Here is a 12,260-nt window from a genome sequence, read left to right as displayed (position 1 = left end):
TGGGCGCTGAACGCCAGAACAGGCATGGTTCTAGCGTTCAACGCCAGAAATGGCACACAAATGGGCGTTGAACGCCCAAAATGGCCACCAACCTGGCGCTGAACGCCCAGAGTTGGGTGCAAAGGCATTTTTACATGCCTAATGGGTGCAGGGATGTAAATCCTTGAACACCTCAGGATCTGTGAACCCCACAGGATCCACTCAGGATCTGTGGACCCCACAGGATCCCCACCTACCTCCACTAACTTCTTCTCACCACTCTCTTTCACACAACCCCATAAACACTCTTACCCAAAAACCCTTCACCAATCACCTCAAACTCTCTTCCCCATCACCTCTTCACCACTCACATCCATCCACTCTTCCCCATAAACCTGCCTCATAAACCCCACCTACCTTCAAAATTTAAAACCAATTTCCCACCCAAACCCACCCATATGGCTGAACAATAACCCCCCCTCCCTTCCCTATATAAAGCCCTCCATTCTTCATCAAATTCACACAACACACCCCTCTACACCCTTCTTGGCCGAAAACACTTACCACTCTCCCTCTCCTCTATTTCTTCTTCTTCTTCATCTATTCTTTCTTTTATTGCTCGAGGGCGAGCAAAATTCTAAGTTTGGTGTGGTAAAAGCATAAGCTTTTTGTTTTTCCATTACTATTGATGGCACCTAAGACCGGAGAATCCTCTAGAAAGGGGAAGGGGAAGACAAAAGCTTCCACATCCGAGTTATGGGAGATGAAAAGGTTCATCTCCAAAGCCCATCAAGACCACTTCTATGATGTTGTGGCCAAGAAGAAGGTGATCTCTGAGGTCCCTTTCAAACTCAAAAGAAATGAGTATCCGGAGATCTGACATGAAATTCAAAGAAGAGGTTGGGAAGTTCTAACAAATCCCATCCAACAAGTCGGCATCCTAATGGTTCAAGAGTTCTATGCTAATGCATGGATCACCAAGAACCATGATCAAAGTAAAAACCTGGATCCAAAGAACTATATTACAATGGTTCGGGGGAAATACTTAGATTTTAGTCCGGAGAATGTGAGGTTGGCGTTCAACTTGCCAAACATGGAAGAGAACGCACGCCCCTACACAAGGAGAGTCAACTTTGATCAAAGGTTGGACCAAGTCCTTATGGACATATGTGTAGAAGGAGCTCAATGGAAGATTGACTCCAAAGGCAAGCCGGTTCAACTAAGAAGAGTGGACCTCAAGCCTGTAGCTAGAGGATGGTTGGAGTTTATTTAATGCTCAATCATTCCCACTAGCAACTGGTCTGAAGTTACTATAGACCGGGCCATCATGATCCATAGCATCATGATTGGAGAAGAGGTGGAAGTTCATGAGATTATACCTCAAGAACTCTACAAGGTGGCTGACAAGTCCTCCACTATGGCAAGGTTAGCCTTTCCTCACCTCATCTGCCACCTATGCAATTCGGCTGGGATTGACATAGAGAGAGATATCCTCATTAAAGAGGACAAGCCCATCACTAAGAAGAAGATGGAGCAAGCAAGAGAGCCCATTCATGGAGCTCAAGAGGCGTATGAAGCTCATCACCATGAGATCCCGGAGATGCCTCAAATGCACTTTCCTCCACAAAACTATTGGGAGAAAATTAAGACCTCCCTAGGAGAATTGAGTTCCAATATGGGACAACTAAGGGTGGAACATCAAGAGCACTCCATCATGCTTCATAAAATAAGAGAAGATCAAAAAGCAATGAGGGAGGAGCAACAAAGACAAGGAAGAGACATAGAAGAGCTCAAGGACATCATTGGTTCCTCAAGAAGGAAACGCCACCATCACTAAGGTGGATTCATTCCTTGTTCTTGCTTTCTCTGTTTTTCGTTTTCTATGTTATGTGCTTATCTATGTTTGTGTCTTCATTACATGATCATTAGTAGTAGTAACGATGTCTTAAAGATATGAATGTCCTATGAATCCATCACCTCTCTTAAATGAAAAATGTTTTAATTCAAAAGAACAAGAAGTACATGAGTTTCGAGTTTATCCTTGAACTTAGCTTAATTATATTGATGTGGTGACAATGCTTCTTGTTTTCTAAACGTATGCTTGAACAGTGCATATGTCTTTTGAAGTTGTTGTTTAAGAATGTTAAATATGTTGGCTCTTGAAAGAATGATGACTAGGAGACATGTTATTTGATAATCTGAAAAATCATAAAAATGATTCTTGAAGTAAGAAAAAGCAGCAAAGAACAAAGCTTGCAGAAAAAAAAAATTAGGCGAAAAAAAAATAAATAGAAAAAAAATAGAAAGAAAAAGCAAGCAGAAAAAAGCCAAAAGCTCTTAAAACCAAGAGGCAAGAGCAAAAAACCAATAACCCTTAAAACCAAAAGGCAAGGGTAAATAAAAAGGATCCCAAGGCTTTGAGCATCAGTGGATAGGAGGGCCTAAAGGAATAGAATCCTGGTCTAAGCGGCTAAACCAAGCTGTCCCTAACCATGTGCTTGTGGCGTGTAGGTGTCAAGTGAAAACTTGAGACTGAGCGGTTAAAGTCAAGGTCCAATGCAAAAAAAAAAAGAAGAGTGTGCTTAAGAACCCTGGACACCTCTAATTGGGGACTTTAGCAAAGCTGAGTCACAATCTGAAAAGGTTCACCCGATTATGTGTCTGTGGCATTTATGTATCCGGTGGTAATACTAGAAAACAAAGTGCTTAGGGCCACGGCCAAAACTCATAAAGAAGCTGTGTTCAAGAATCATCATACTGAACTAGGAGAGTCAATAACACTATTCGAAATCTGAAGTTCCTATAGATGCCAATCATTCTAAACTTCAATGGATAAAGAGAGATGCCAAAACTATTCAAGAGGCAAAAAGCTATAAGTCCCGCTCATATGATTGAAGCTCTGTTTCATTGATAGTTTGGAATTTATAGTATATTCTCTTCTTTTTATCCTATTTGATTTTCAGTTGCTTGGGGACAAGCAACAATTTAAGTTTGGTGTTGTGATGAGTGGATAATTTATACGCTTTTTGACATTGTTTTTAGTATGTTTTTAGTAGGATCTAGTTACTTTTAGGGATGTTTTCATTAGTTTTTATGTTAAATTCACATTTCTGGACTTTACTATGAGTTTGTGTGTTTTTCTATGATTTCAGGTATTTTCTGGCTGAAATTGAGGGACTTGAGCAAAAATCAGATTCAGAGGTTGAACAAGGACTGCTGATGTTGTTGGATTCTGACCTCCCTGCACTCAAAGTAGATTTTCTGGAGCTACAGAACTCAAAATGGCGCGCTTCCAATTGCGTTGGAAAGTAGACATCCAGGGCTTTCCAGAAATATATAATAGTCCATACTTTGGCCAAGAATAGACGATGTAAACTGGCGTTCAACGCCAGCTTTCTACCCAAATCTGGCGTCCAGCGCCAGAAAAGGAGCCAAAACCAGAGTTGAACGTCCAAACTGGCACAAAAGCTGGCGTTCAACTCCAAGAAGGACCTCTACACGTGCAACACTCAAGCTCAGCCCAAACACACACCAAGTGGGCCCAGGAAGTGGATTTATGCATCAATTACTTACTCATGTAAACCCTAGTGACTAGTTTATTATAAATAGGACCTTTTACTATTGTATTAGGTATCTTTGATCAGTTGTATGCTATCTTAGATCACATTTGAGGGCTGGCCATTCGGCCACGCCTGGACCTTTCACTTATGTATTTTCAACGGTAGAGTTTCTACACTCCATAGATTAAGGTATGGAGCTCTGCTGTTCCTCAAAGATTAATGCAAAGTACTACTGTTTTCTATTCAATTCATCTTGTTTCGCTTCTAAGATATCCATTCGCACCCAAGAATGTGATGAAGGTGATGATTATGTGTGACGCTCATCACCATTCTCCCCTATGAACACGTGCCTGACAAACACTTCCGTTCTACATGAAATAAGCTAGAATGAATATCTCTTAGATCTCCTAACCAGAATCTTCGTGGTGTAAGCTAGAATGATGGCGGCATTCAAGAGAATCCGGAAAGTCTAAACCTTGTCTATGGTATTCCGAGTAGGATTCAATGATTGAATGACTGTGACGAGCTTCAAACTCACGAGTGCTGGGCGTTAGTGACAGACGCAAAAGGAGGGTGAATCCTATTCCAGCATGATCGAGAACCGACAGATGATTAGCCGTGCTGTGACAGAGCATGTGAGCATATTTTTCACTGAGAGGAGGGGATGTAGCCACTGACAACGGTGATGCCCTTACATAAAGCCAGCCATGGAAAGGAGTAAGACTGATTGGATGAAGATAGCAGGAAAGCAGAGGTTCAGAGGAACGAAAGCATCTCCATTCGCTTATCTGAAATTCCTACCAATGAATTACATAAGTATTTCTATTCCTATTTTATTATATTAAATTCGAAAACACCATTATCAATTTATATCTGCCTAACTGAGATTTGCAAGGTGACCATAGCTTGCTTCATACCAACAATCTCCGTGGGATTCGACCCTTACTCACGTAAGGTATTACTTGGACGACCCAGTGCACTTGCTGGTTAGTTGTATCGAAGTTGTGAACCATGGTATTGGCACCATGTTCTTGGCGCCATTGCCAGGGAAAGAAAGAGCCATAAATTTTACATAATCAAAGTGTAATCACGATTGCGCGTACCAAGTTGCTCACGTTGCCAGGGATTGTTTGAGCCTGGACATCACAAGTTCGTGCACCAGCGACCACATGCCCTACGCGTCCGCGTCGTTTTCAAAAAAGGCCATCCACGCGATCGCATGCCCCACGCGACCGCGTTACCCTGGATTTTGGCAACACTAAGTTTTGAACAGAGAGTTGTGTGACCGCGAGGCTGCACTCGCGCCACTAGCACAAATCAAGTCACGCGATCGCGTGCCCCACGCGTCCGCGTTGCCTAACCTTATTGCGCACCACGCGACCGCGTCACCCACGCGACCGCGTCGCCAGCGTCACACAACTTATCAAGATTAGTGCCAATTTTCTTATCTTTTCTTCTCTAATCCTAATTTCTTCTATCTTTTCTTCTTTCTTTCTTTCTTTCTTACTTTATTTCTTTCCCTTCTCATTCTTCTTATCTTTTATTTTATTTTATTTATTTGCATACTTTCATTCATTGCATATTTTTATTTTTCTAAATTTTTTTATTGGTATTCAAATATTCTTATTCAACTGTTACATCTTTTCTGGTATTTTCGTGGTGCTTAGTTACTTGTTTAAATCTAATTGGGTAATATTATTTAAATCAATGCTAATTTTTATAATACTGATATTCCTTTTGCATTGACATGAACTTACATTGTCTTTCATTACCCATATTCTCCCCTCCTTTATTGCAAATTTTGCACCACTGGTATGCCATGACTTCTATTGTTTTCACACTTACATGTTGAAGCTTCCATGTAAATGAGACCCTTACAATTTGGCATTAACCCACCCATACTTCTTTTATTTTCTTATCTCTATTTTTGGGTTACTCTTCTTCCCTTTTTCTTTCAGGATGGCCACCCGGAAGGGAACCGGAAGACGTTTACATGGGGAGACAAACAAGTCCATCAGCACAATGCTTGAGGAAAAGCATTAGTTGGAACAGCCCGTCCACCTGCACATCTCAACATGCACTGAGGACGGTGCAATCTTTAAGTGTGGGGAGGTCGATACTGATCTCCATGGGTTAGTTATTTCTTGACTCAACACCAAATTTTTTGTATTTTATTTGTTTGATTGTTGCATTTGCATGTTTGACTGCATATTTGTTTGATTTTTTGCATATTTTTCCACTTGGTTAAAGTAATATTTTCTTTTTCAAGAAACCTTTTAGAGAATTTCACTAATTTGAATAAAATTTAATGTTACACTTGTTTGAAGAGATATTATACTGGAACATGGTTTAGAACTCGAACACACAAAACCTGTGAGATTTTTGAGCCTATTTGAATTGGTTGCATTATCAACCAAAAATTTTGTTTTAGTGTGTATTTTTCTCTCTAAAATTGTGATCTTTGTCTTGCTTAATTCTATATTTCCATTATTTGATGTATGCATACACTTACATGATTGAGGCCTTTTGTTTCACTGAGCTTACATACCCATATGGTCTTACCTTTGATTATCCCTTGCAAACCAATTTTGAGCCTATTTTACCCCTTTGTTCTTTACTTTAGCACATCATTAACTCTAAGCGGAAAACAATAATGACCTTAATTTGAATCCTTGGTTAGCTTAGACTAATGAGATGCTTATGATTTAAGTGTGGGGAAATTGGGATTGAAAACATTTGGTTTGAAAATTGAGTATGTTAGAATTTTCTGAAAATGTGAAAGAAATGTTTAGGACATGTCACGCATTCAAAAATTTAATCATATGCATTGAAAAAAAATAGTAAAAAATAAATAAATAAAAAAAAGAAGAAAAAAGAGAAAAAGAGGAGAAAAATAGCAAATAATAAAAAAGGGACAAAATGCCCCAAAGTAAGTGAAAGCAATGCATATGTACTGTACTTGAAATTAAAATGCATGAATATGTGAAAAAAAATGGTTAATGGAAAGTTAGGTTTTGTACTTTGATTACATGGATTGTCTTAAGTTAGGTGGGGAAAGTTTAAGTTAATTAAGGATTCAGATTTTAGTCCACTTGACCATATACAATCCTACCTTGACCCTAACCCCATTACAACCCTTAAAAGACCTCTTGATTTGTGTATCTGTGTATTAAATTTTTGTTGATTGGTAGAAGAAGAGCAAGCCTTAGAAAACAAGGTTAGTAGAGAATTGAGAGAATCGAACCTAAAACACTTGAGTGATTAGAGTGTATACACTATCAGTGAGGGTTCAATGCTCAATTCCTTGTTCCCTGCTTTCATGAGCTATTTTCTTCTTGCAAATCTATTTTGTAGTTCATTTTCATGATTTGAATTAGTGAAATCCAGTTCATATTTATTCTTGGAGAACTTATTTACTCTTAACCAAGTAAGTAAAAGCGTTTAGCATGTAGTTGCACTCATAGGTTGCATTTCATACATTCTATCAATCCTCATCATTCTTTATAGTTTCTCTTGAGCTTAGCATGAGGACATGCTAATGTTTAAGTGTGGGGAGGTTGATAAACCACTATTTTATGGTTTATCTTGTGCTCAATTGAGTGGTTTTTATTAACTCTTTACCCACTTATTCATACTATTTGCATGGTTTTACATTTGCCTTCCTAATTATGTGCTTTGATTGAAAACATGCTTCTTTGGCCTTAAGTTCCCTATGTTTAAATCCTCTCTTATTACCATTAGATGCCTTGATATGTGTGTTAAGTGATTTCAGAGATTACAGGGCAGGAATGGTTTAGAGGATGGAAAGGAAGCATGCAAAAGTGGAAGGAATACAAGAAGTTGAAGAAACTGCAAAGCTGTCAGCCTGACCTCTTTGCATTCAAACAGTCATAACTTGAGCTATAGAAGTACAAACGACGCGATTCCAGTTGCGTTGGAAAGCTAACGTATGGGGCTTCGATTTGATATATAATATGCTATAGTTTCCTTGATGCTAGGCGACGCGACTGCGTGCTCCATGCAGCCACGTCGCAGTGACGGAATTCCAGCGTAGTTGAATTCGAGACCAGCAAATTCTGGGCTGTTTCTGACCCTGTTCTCGACCCAGAAAACACAGATTAGAGGCTATAAAGTGGAGGAATACATCTATTTATAAGGGAGCTCTCATAATTCACTTTTCATGTTTTAGATGTAGTTTTTAGAGAGAGAGGTTCTCTCCTCTCTCTTAGGATTAGGATTTAGGACTTCTCTTAGTTTAGGAGTAACTCTCAATCCCAGGTTCTTTATTTTTATTTATTTTCCCAATTTATTTTATGAACTGTTCCAGATTACTTGAATTAATGTTATTTGAGGTATTTCAGTTACTATTGCTCTCTTTTATTTACATGATTATTGCTTCCCATCTGAAGGCATTCTTATTCCAGTAGATTTACTTTTCCCCTTTTGGTCTTGGTTAAGAAATCAGTAACTCAGGAATTATCCAACTCAACAGCATAATTGATAACTGTTATCTTTGCTAATTGAATTGAGCTTCAATAATCCCAACCTTTTCTTAGGAAATAAATAAGATTCGAAGATCAAACTAATTAGTCCCTTGACTTTCCTTTATTTTAGTAAAGGTTGACCAAGTGGAATTAAGATTCAACTTTCATTGTTGTTGATAAGGATAACTAAGTCTGGACTTCCAATTTCTTATACCTTGCCAAGAGATTTTATTATTATTTTTTTATTTTACTTGTCATATAACATATTCCCACCTTACTTCCAAAACCCCCAATTTACAATCTTCATAACCAATAATAAGAACATACTTCCCTGCAATTCCTTGAGAAGACGACCCGAGGTTTAAATACTCGGTTATCAATTTTAAGGGGTTTGTTACTTGTGACAACCAAAACGTTTGTACGAAGGGATTTCTGTCGGTTTAGAGACTATATCTACAACGCGACTATTTTTATGAAATTCTTTGCTGGCAAAAATCCTAACGTCAGCAGTACTGGGGTAGAGGCATGAAAAGCTTCTGCATGTCATTTATTATGCTAGCCGTGTTTTAAATGATGCCCAGAAAAATTACACAACCACAGAAAAAGAATTGCTTGCAGTGGTTTATGCCATTGATAAGTTTAGATCATACTTGGTAGGATCAAAGGTGATAGTGTACACTGACCATGCTGCTCTTAAATATCTACTCACAAAGCAGGATTCATAACCCAGGCTTATAAGATGGGTGTTGCTTCTGCAAGAGTTTGATATAGAAATAAGAGACAGAAAAGGGACAGAGAACCAAGTGGCTGATCATCTGTCCCGGATAGAGCCAATAGAAGGGGCGTCCCCCCCCCCCTCTTTTGAGATCTCTGAAATCTTTCCGGATGAGCATTTATTCACCATTCAGGAAACACCATGGTTTGCAGACATTGCAAACTATAGAGCTGTAAGGTTCATACCCAAGGAGTACAGCAGGCAACAAAAGAAAAAATTAATTACTGATGCAAAGTACTATTTGTGGGATGAACCCTATCTCTTTAAGAGATGTGCAGATGAAATAATCCGTAGGTGTGTGCCTAGAGAAGAAGGACAGAAGATCTTATGGCATTGCCATGGATCACAATATGGAGGCCATTTTGGAAGTGAGCGAACAGCCACCAAGGTCCTCTAATGTGGCGTCTACTGGCCTACCCTCTATAGAGATTCCCAAGAGTTTTTACGTAACTGTGACAGTTGCGAGAGAGCTGGTAATCTGCCTCATGGTCACGCCATGCCTCAATAAGGGATCTTAGAGATTGAGTTGTTTGATGTATGGGGAATTGACTTCATGGGGCCTTTCCCACTATCATACTCAAACACTTATATTCTGGTGGCAGTTGATTATGTATCAAAATGGGTGGAGGCCGTTGCCACACCAACTAATGATACTAAAACAGTGTTGAAATTCCTCCAGAAACATATCTTCAGCAGGTTTGGTGTCCCTAGAGTACTAATCAGTGATGGGGGCACTCACTTCTGCAACAAACAGCTTTACTCTGCCATGGTCCGGTATGGGATTAGCCACAAGGTGGCAACTCCATATCATCCACAGACAAATGGGCAAGCTGAAGTCTCTAACAGAGAACTAAAAAGAATCCTGGAACAGACTGTAAGTACCCGTAGAAAGGATTGCGCAAGAAGCTTGGATGATGCTCTGTGGGCTTACAGAACAGCATTCAAGACTCCTATAGGGACCTCTCCATACCAGCTTGTGTATGGTAAGGCCTGTCATTTGCCCATGGAACTGGAACATAAGGCCTACTGGGCAACCAGATTTCTGAACTTTGATGCCAAATTAGCCGGAGAAAAAAGATTACTCTAGCAAAATGAGCTAGAGGAATTTAGACTCACTGCTTTCGAAAATGCCAAGCTTTATAAGGAGAAATAAAAGAGGTGGCATGACAGAAAGCTTTCATCAAGAGTATTTGAACCAGGACAAAAGGTTCTGTTGTTTAACTCTAGGCTCAGGCTATTCCCTGGGAAATTGAAATCCCAGTGGAGGGGACCATATGTGATTACAAGTGTATCACCATATGGTTATGTGGAGCTTCAAGACATTGATTCTAATAAGAAGTTTATTGTTAATGGACAGAGAATCAAACACTATCTTGAAGGCAATGTTGAGCAAGAGTGCTCAAGGCTGAGGCTAGTTTAAAAGCTCAGCAAAGTCCAGCTAAAGACAATAAAGAAGCGCTTGCTGGGAGGCAACCCAGCCATTGGCAAAACTTTTTCTGTTATTTTGCCTTACTCTTCATTTTATTTATTTTTAAAGCATATAAGTTCAATGTTAATAAGGTAAAGAGTCAATTACATAGGTTCACAGGGTTACAGAAGGATTTAGCACACAAAACAGAGAAAAAGAGCTCACTGGCAAGAAAACGCCAGTAAGAGGAACAATTGGGCGTTAAACACCCAAAAGAAGCATCTACTAGGCGTTTAATGCCAGTAAAGATAGCCATCTGGGCGTTTAACACCAGATTGACAGCATCCTGGGCATTCAAAAAAACGGCCAGTGACAAAGGGGTTTCTGGCGTTTAACGCCAGCTAGAAGCAACAACTGGGCGTTAAACGCCCAGACCAAGCACCAACTGGGCGTTAAACGCCCAAAACATGCAGCAGTTGGGCGTTTAACGCCAGGATTGTGGGGAGCAGGCAATTTCGTTTTTAATTCAAATTTTTTTCCATTTTTTATGTTTAAATTCATGATTTCTTGCACAAACATGTTACAAATCCTAATTTTTCAAATCCTTTTTTTTCAAAAAGATATCAAATGTATCTTAATTCATAAGCCCTTTTTTTAATCCTCTTAAAATTATTTCCAAACCCTTTTCAAAACAAATCTATCTCTTTTCACTCTAAAATCTTTTCAAATCATCAATATCTTTTTCAAATCCTCACATCATCTTTTTCAAAATTCAGATTTATCTTTTTCAAATATCTTTCATATCTTTTCAATTTTAAATCATATCTTTTTCCTATCATACTTATCTTTTACAAATCATATCTTCTATCATATCTCCTTCAAAATTTTCGAACCCACCCTCCCTTTTCCCTTTAAATCCTAATTCGGCCTCCCCCTCTCCTCCACAAGTTGTGCTTGGCTCTCCCTCTTTCCCTCTCCTTTCTTTTCTTTTGCTTGAGGACAAGCAAACCTCTAAGTTTGGTGTGTTTATCCGTGATCACTAAGCCAATACCCACTAAGATCATGGCTCCCAAGGGAAAACAAACCGACTCAAGAGGTAAGAAAGAGAATATTCCAAAACCACTTTGGAATCAAGGGAAGTTCATAACCAAAGAACATTCATACCATTTTTACAAAATAATGAGTCTAAGGTCAGTGATCCCGGAAGTTAAATTCGATCTGAAAGAAGATGAATATCGGAGATCCAAGAGCAAATTCGAAACAGAAGCTGGGAAGTCATAGCTAATCCTGAAAACAAAGGTAGGAAGAAACATGGTTCAGGAATTCTATGCTAATCTATGGCAAACGGACAAGCAGAGAATAGCTGGAACCGCATTCTATGACTATAGAACTCTGGTCAGAGGGAAGATTGTTCACACCCACCCTGACAAAATAAGGGAGATCTTCAAGCTGCCTCAACTGCAAGATGACCCAGACTCTTTTAATAGGAGAATGATGAGATCAAACCTGGAATTGGACAAAATCCTAGAGGACATATGCCTCCTTGGAGCCAAATGGACAACAAACACAAAGGGTGCCCCGAACCAACTCAAGAGAGGAGATCTCAAACCAGTTGCCAGAGGCTGGCTGGACTTCATTGGGCGCTCTATACTGCCCACTAGCAACCGCTCTGAGGTCACCATCAGAAGAGCAGTAATGATTCATTGCATTATGCTAGAAAAAGAAGTGGAAGTTCATCAGCTGATTGCTTGTGAACTTTACAAAATTGCAAACGAGAACTCCAAAGATGCTAAATTGGCTTATCCAAGCTTAGTCTCTCTGCTATGTAAAGATGCTGGAATAAAAATGGGAGTAGATAAGTATATCTCAGTTGAGCAACCAATCACCAAAAAGTCTATGGAAGGACTACAAGTGCAGGACGACCCCATCAAGAGAAAAGCAGAGGAGCTCCTCCCGGAAATCCCTCAAATTGAATACTGGGAGCGCCTAGAAGCATCTGTCACCAAGTTGCAAGAAGCTGTGAATCAACTAAAGGAAGAACAGCAAAATCAAAA

This window comes from Arachis ipaensis, chromosome B6, assembly GCF_059453495.1.
Source record: "Arachis ipaensis isolate K30076 ecotype BB chromosome B6, ASM5945349v1, whole genome shotgun sequence".
Classification (NCBI taxonomy): domain Eukaryota; kingdom Viridiplantae; phylum Streptophyta; class Magnoliopsida; order Fabales; family Fabaceae; genus Arachis; species Arachis ipaensis.
The sequence above is the reverse complement of the archived record's forward strand: the minus strand, read 5'-3'. Positions refer to the sequence as shown.